The sequence below is a fragment of the Rhinopithecus bieti genome, unplaced genomic scaffold (genome assembly GCF_001698545.2).
Source record: "Rhinopithecus bieti isolate Rb0 unplaced genomic scaffold, ASM169854v2 scaffold_1063, whole genome shotgun sequence".
NCBI classification, from domain to species: Eukaryota; Metazoa; Chordata; class Mammalia; order Primates; family Cercopithecidae; genus Rhinopithecus; species Rhinopithecus bieti.
In genome coordinates this window covers 190775-197879 of record NW_016803245.1, presented here as the reverse complement: position 1 = coordinate 197879, position 7105 = coordinate 190775, and the positions used below count along the sequence as shown (strand labels likewise).

Genomic DNA, 7105 nt, shown 5'->3' with positions numbered 1-7105 from the left:
GAACTTAAACAAATTTACAGGAAAACAAACAAACAAACAACCATCAAAAGTGGACAAAGGATATGAACAGACACTTCTCAAAAGAAGACATTTATGTGGCCAACAAACATGAAAAAAGCTCATCATTACTGGTCATTAGAGAAATGCTTCACTGATTTTTGACACAGAAGATTTCTGTGGAAAGATCTTAAGCCCATGTAATTTTCCTCTTGGAGGTGGCTTGATTTTCTGCTTGGACACCTGAAAATTCTTTATCATTAATATACCTCTTAATATTCTTATCTGGGCTATGCCTCTGTGTCAGTTATTCTAGATCAATTTTTCCCCCAGCATACAGTATGATCTTCCAATTTATAGATTATATTCTTTTCTAATATCCCATGCATATTATATATCTGAATAAACTGCATTTTCAGGGCTGAGTGTTGTTTTATCTACTTGTTCTGTGAACCGAGGTTTTCAGACAAGGAGAGGTGGGAGAAAAGGGGATGTGTGGAATTCAGCTCAGACAGAGTATAAAGCTTGCTGGGGGAACTCAACCTTCACATCTGAGATTCCTTTAAGTCCTCTGGCAGCTGGACTTCAAGCTAGCCAAGGGAATATCCCATGCCTCAGAGCTTCAGTTCATTTGCTTAGTTCAGCACAGTATCCCAGAAAGTGGGAAACCTTCCTGCTTCTGGCAAGATCCAACAGTGGTATGCAAAGGTTCCTCAACATTTCACAGGTGTGCCACTGCCTTTCCACATTGGAGGACATTTGTGAGAATTCTTAGGATTTGGTCTGATCATCTTTTTCCTCAACATGTCTTGCAGCGGTGGGTGGAGGGCTGGGCAGACATAGGTTCATCTGGACACAAATCACGCCTCCATAGAATCTTCTGTTCTCTTTGCTTTTGCCATCAATTTTCAAAGTTTGCATTATAAGATTGTACTTTTTTCTTCTTTGGTTGCAGCATGCAAGTTTTTTGCTGCTTTCTTTCCTTTGGGTGATTTAGTGTTTTGTTTTTGAGACAGAGTCTCGCTCTGTCACCCAGACTGGAGTACAGTTGCGTGATCTTGGCTTACCGCAACCTCTGCCTCCCGGGTTCAAGCAATTCTCCTGTCTCAGCCTCCTGAGTAGCTGGGACTACAGGCATGCACCATCATGCCCAGCTAATTTTTGTATTTTAGTAGAGGCTGGTATGGGGGTTGGGTGGGGGAAGTTCACCATGTTGGCCAGGCTGGTCTCAAACTCCTGACCTCAGTTGATCCACCTGTCTCAGTCTCCCAAAATGCTGGGATTACAGGCATGAGCCACCATGCCTGGCTGATTTAGTGTTTTAATTTTGATTTTTTTAGTGCTTTCTTGTGTCGTCTTTATCCAGAAGTCAGTCAAGCAGTCTTTCTTTCTCACTGGTAATGAATTACATGAAATCCTTTTTTATCTTTAGGTTATTTCCACAGTGGTCTCTTTGAACATGACTGTGTTGACCTGGTAGCTGTGACACACTCTTTTTCACCTAAGCTTTCCCTTGATGACACATGCTTTGGCATTACAGCATGCCCCAGCAACGTTTCTGGAGCAGGGGTTGCAAACTCAAATCTCTACAAAGTTTAAAACAGTGAGGAACAATGGGACTGTGGTAAAGTGAAAAGGACATTATTTGTGTAAGGGGCAGATGCTCAGCTCAGGCCAATGGCTGTCATGTTTGAATTCAGGCCAGGGTTGCCACATCTGTATAATTTTCAAGGGAAGTATGCTAGCTAACATTTTAATATAAAATCTCCTAATTTTAGAAACACTGTAGAGGCCACATGAAATATTTATCCAGGTCAAACTGGACCCAAGGGTTGCCAGCGTGGTCCCTGTTGTAGAGAACACCCCTCAGGGCAAATTCCGTAATCCCATTTTTTCTTTAAGTATTTGGAGATTCCATTTTATTCTGCAGACTATTGAATGACTTCTTAAAATTTCTTTAGCAAATGCAGAACAAGAAAATTCATCTGACACATCTATAAGTTGATACAATGTGTCAAGACCCAACACTTTCAGGAGCAGGTGTTACCAGGGGTAGGCTAAAATTAATAACACATGGGCAGACAGTCATACAGATTATGCCCACATTAACAAAATAATGGAGAGGGGAATGTTATTTTCAATTGATGCAAAAAGAACATTTGACAACCACACCCCATCCTAAACCAACTAGGAATGGAATGGAACTTCCTTAGCCTGATAGTAGCTGTATTTTATCCTATAGCTGCCATAACAAATTACCACAAACTGGTGGCATAAAGCATGAAATGTATTTTCTGAGTCCCAGAGGCCAGAAGGCTGAAATCAAGATATCAGCAAAGGCCGCAGGCGCCATCTAGTGGCTCTAGTGGAGATTCCTTCCTCACTTCTTCCAGCTTTTAGTGACCATTGGCATTCCCTGGCTTCCTCGGCTTCCTTGGCTTGCGGCCACAGCATGCCAATCTCTGCCTCCATCTTCACAACGCCTTCTCTGTGCGTGTCATGTGGTTTCTCCTGTGTGTGTCTCTCTTATAGGGATAGATGTCACTGTACTTAGGACTCACTGAACTAACTGAAGGTGGTCTCCTCATTTCAAGATCCTTAACTTAGTCACATCTGCAAAGATTCTTTTATTCAACTCAGGTTACATTCTGAGATTCCAGAGATTAGGACACAAACAAATATTTTTGAGGGTCATCAGTCAGTCCTCATGTCAAAGTTGACGTGGGCAAAATCCATGTCAGCTTTGCTGTTGAAATTGACAAGCTGATTCTAAACTTTATATGGAAATGAAAAGAACCTAGAAGAGAAAAAATCATCTTAAAAAGAAAAACAAAGTTGGAAGGCTAATTCTATCTGATTTTTAGGCCTACTATAAAGCTAGACTAATCAAGACAATGGGGTACTGGCTGGGTGTGGTGGCTCACACCTGTAATCCCAGCACTTTGGGAGGTCGAGGCGGGCAGATCACTTGAGGTCAGGAGTTCAAGACCAGCCTGGCCAACATGTCAAAACCCCATCTCTACTAAAAATGCAAAATTTGCCAGGCATGGTGGTGCACACCTCTAATCCCAACTACTCAGGAGGCTAAGGCAGGAGAATTGCTTTAACCTCAAGGTGGAGGTTGCAGTGAGCCAAGATTGCACCACTGCACTCCAGCCTAGGCGACAGAGCAAGACTCTGTCTCAAAAAAAAAAAAAAAAAAAAAAAAAGACAGTAGGGTACTGACATAAGGCTACCGACAGTAGGGTACTGACAAAAGACAGCAGGGTACTGACATAAGGAAAAACAATACTGTATTGAGTCCAGAAATAGACACACACATAAGATCTATTGGGTTTTGTTTGTATGTTTGTTTGTTTGTTTTGAGACACAGTCTGGCTCTCTTGCCCAGGCTGGAGTACAGTGACATGATCTCAGCTCACTGCAGCCTCTGCCTTCCAGTTTCAAGTGATTCTCCTGCCTCAGCCTCCAGAATAGCTGGGACTACAGACAGGTGCCACTGCACCCAGCTGATTTTTGTATTTTTAGTAGAGATAGGGTTTTGCCACGTTGCCCAGGCTGGTCTCAAACTCCTGGGCTCAAGTGATCTGAGCACCTCGGCCTCCCAAGGTGCTGAGATTACAGATGTGAGCCACCACCCCCAGCCTAGATCTATTGGTATTTTGACAGAGGTATAACGTAATTACATTGGAAAGAGATAAATGGTGTGGGAACTGGTTATCTATATAGAGAAAAAATAAACTTCTACATTCATTTCACATCCTTCACAAAAAAATAAAAAATCAAGTGAAATCTCAGACTTAAATAAAAAGCAGGAACTATAAAACTTCTAGCATCACTCTAGAATCACTTCTAGAATTCAATACAGTACCCATTAGCCACGTACAGCTATTACGTAGCTAGTCCAAACTGAAATTTGCTGTAAGTGTAAAATATACTCTGGCTTTCCAAGACATGGTATTTTTTAAAATATAAAATATCCCATTAATTTTTATATTGATTACATGTTGAAATAATATTTTAGATACATTGCATATAATTCAAATTAACTTAAACTATTTTTAAAACATGGCTATTGGAACATTTTAAATTACCTATGTAGCTCACATGATATTTGTTTGACAACACTGTTTCAGAAGAAAACCTAGGGATAGGCAGAGACTGACTGGGCAGGACACAAGAAGCAATGGCAATTGGATTCTACTAAAAATTGAATAAACTGGCAATTGGATTCTACTAAAAATTAAACTTGATCTTTAAAAGAGACTATTAAGGAAAAAAATCCAAGCCACATGGGAAAAAAATCTTCACAATGCATATATATGACATAGGACTTGCACTAAAATATTTGAAGGACTCAATAATACAATAAACAATACACTTCACTAAATGAGATGTGTGAAGGGCCAAGAAGCCCAAGAATGACATTAAACGTCATTTCCCCAATGATTAATGCAAATCAAAACTATAGTGAAATACCACTACATACCCACTGGAACGGCTGAAGTTGAAAAGACTAACAATAACAAGGGTAGGTGACGATGTGGGAAAACTGGAACATTCACATATTGCTAGAAGAAATATAAAATGATACAGCCACTTTAGAAAACAGTTTGATAGTTTCTTATAAAGTTAAACATACTCTTATTATATGACCCAGCAATCCCAGTCTTAGGTATTTTATCCAAGAGAAATGATAACATGTCTGTGGAAAGATTTAAATGCAAATATTCATATTCTCTCCAAACTGATAACAACTCAAATGTCAGTAATAAAATGGGCAAACTGCTGATACTGTCAACACAGATGAATTAAAACAACAGCAACAGTGTGTGGAGTCAAATAAATCATATTGTATCATATCAGGGTCCTCTAGAGGGACAGAACTAATAAGATATATATATATATATATGTACACTCACACACATATACATACATATACAAATTATATATATATATGAGTTTATTAAGTATTAATTTACATGATCGCAAGGTACCACAATAGGCTGTCTGCAAGCTGAGGAGCAAGGAGAGCCAGTCCGAGTCCCAAAACTGAAGAACTTGGAGTCTGATGTTCGAGGGCAGGAAGCATCCAGCATGGGAGAAAGATGTAGGCTGGGAGGCTAGGCCAGTCTCTCCTTTTCACATTTTTCTGCCTGCCTTATATTCATTGGCAGCTGATTAGATTATGCCCTCCAGATTAAGAGTGGATCTGCCTTCTGTCTTCTCCAGCCCACTGACTCAAATATTAATCTCTTTTGGCAACACTCTCACAGACATACCCAGGATCAATACATTGTATCTTTCAATCCAGTTAAGTTGACGTTCAGTATTAACCATCATAATATGTAAACAACATGTGGTCCCATTCATATGAAATTTTAGAAACACAAATTTATAGTCTTTCTAAAGCAGATCAATAGTTTTCTACAGTGGAAGGAGGGGAGGTGTTGGGGAATTTTACAAGGTGATAGAAACATTCCACCTCTTGGTTAGTAAGAAGATTACATCGGGGCTATGTATTTGTCATACTGCACTGAATGATACACCTAAAATACATCCATTAGATTACATGCAAATCATCCTTCAATAAATGTCATTAAATTATTTCCTTTCTTATTTGGATAGGATGAGGAGAAATCACATGACATTGGTTTTATCTCTATTACCAGCAATTTGAATTAGAATTGACCTTCTGCTACTTTTTTGTTGTGAGCTTTTTCATTAGCACTCCCTTGTGCATTATTAGTCTGTTTTCTAACCTGCGAGTGTGTCAGTGGCAGTGACCTAGAGCCTTCTCTTGGACTCCTAATCCTGTGTTCTTTTACAATAACAAGCAGCCACAGAGCCTCATTATGGCATTTTCAGTCTGCTAAACAGATTATGCACCATAAAAACTCAAAAAAATCTCTCAGTGTGTTCAACTCAACAGATATTCACCAAGTGCCTAGATTTAATTTTCTCTAATCATAATATAAATAACCCCTAAAAACCTATAAACGTGTAGTTTTTTTTTTAAGGCTCATCACTTCTGGCCAAACTACCTCTCGCTCGTCTTAATGCTGGCCATTCTCAAGCTTCAAATCTCTTTTACTTTTTTTTTGAAATGGTAATCTTGGCTCAGAGGATTCCTACCCCCTTCCCTCCTCTTGCCACTATTTGCAATGACTTCTCTATCTAGGTATCACTTCCCCACCAGGGCTCCCATGAGAACGTCTTAAAATTTTTCCCCAAGCAAAACTGACTAATATCCATTTCTATCTTCAAGTGACTGACATTTAGTGAACATAGAAGACCCACAAGGTGAAGTTTGGCGCCTCTACTAAAATGTCCTACTTTACATGATACAGTTTTTCCATAGACTCATTATCGAGCCTGCTCAAGGGATGATTTTGGCACCTGCTGGTTAAATGTCCCCACTAGTTGCCCCATCATCCTGGGCCAATTAGACAACCATGTGAATGATTTATTCAATAGCCTAGTCTTAGAATTTCTTCACTTCCTCCTAATGGAAAACCTCCTCTCCATTCAAACAGTTCCCTGAATCCATGGCAACCCCCTAGACTTCAACAACCAGGATCTGCTCTCCCCTAGAAATCTTCCAACTCCAAAATTCCCACCACTGATCATAACTTCCAGCTCTTCCTGGTTTCTCACTCTTTTACTCACAGAATGTTTACTCTGACTGCAGTGAGACTCTCCAGTCTCCACTAGACTCCCTTCTTGTTTCCACACCTTCCCTAGCCAGCCTACACCACAAGGTTCAAGATTGTAATCATTTTCTCACCACTCTCCAGATCTTAACATCCTGTCCTTGCACCAAACCAAACTCCAAAGCTCCAGCCCCACTAGTGAATGAGCACAGAAGGAATAATTTAGAAAAGTTACATTTTGTAACCATCATAGTAATAATGAATACACAAATTATCAATGGATGCTAAAACTACTGGGGGGAACATTGAAGAGGAATAGGATATCTACATAGTCTCTATAGTCTCAAAAAATTAAAGAGAGAAATCCTATCGTTTACAACAACATGCATGAGCCTGGAGGACATTATGTTAAGTGAAATAAGTCAGACACAAAGATAAATACAGCATGATCTTTC

The 7105-nt window shown here is 39.7% G+C and overlaps 1 protein-coding gene across 1 annotated transcript in view; it reads right to left on the bottom strand.

The window, feature by feature from the left end:
• PLAGL1 (PLAG1 like zinc finger 1) overlaps positions 1 to 4508 on the bottom strand; it is a 73830-nt gene extending 69322 nt beyond the window's left edge. Inside the window, exon 1 of the mRNA XM_017870841.1 lies at positions 4487 to 4508. The gene's annotated coding sequence lies outside the window, so the exon portion shown is untranslated. The remainder of the gene's footprint in view (positions 1 to 4486) is intronic.
• Positions 4509 to 7105: the final 2597 nt, after the last annotated feature.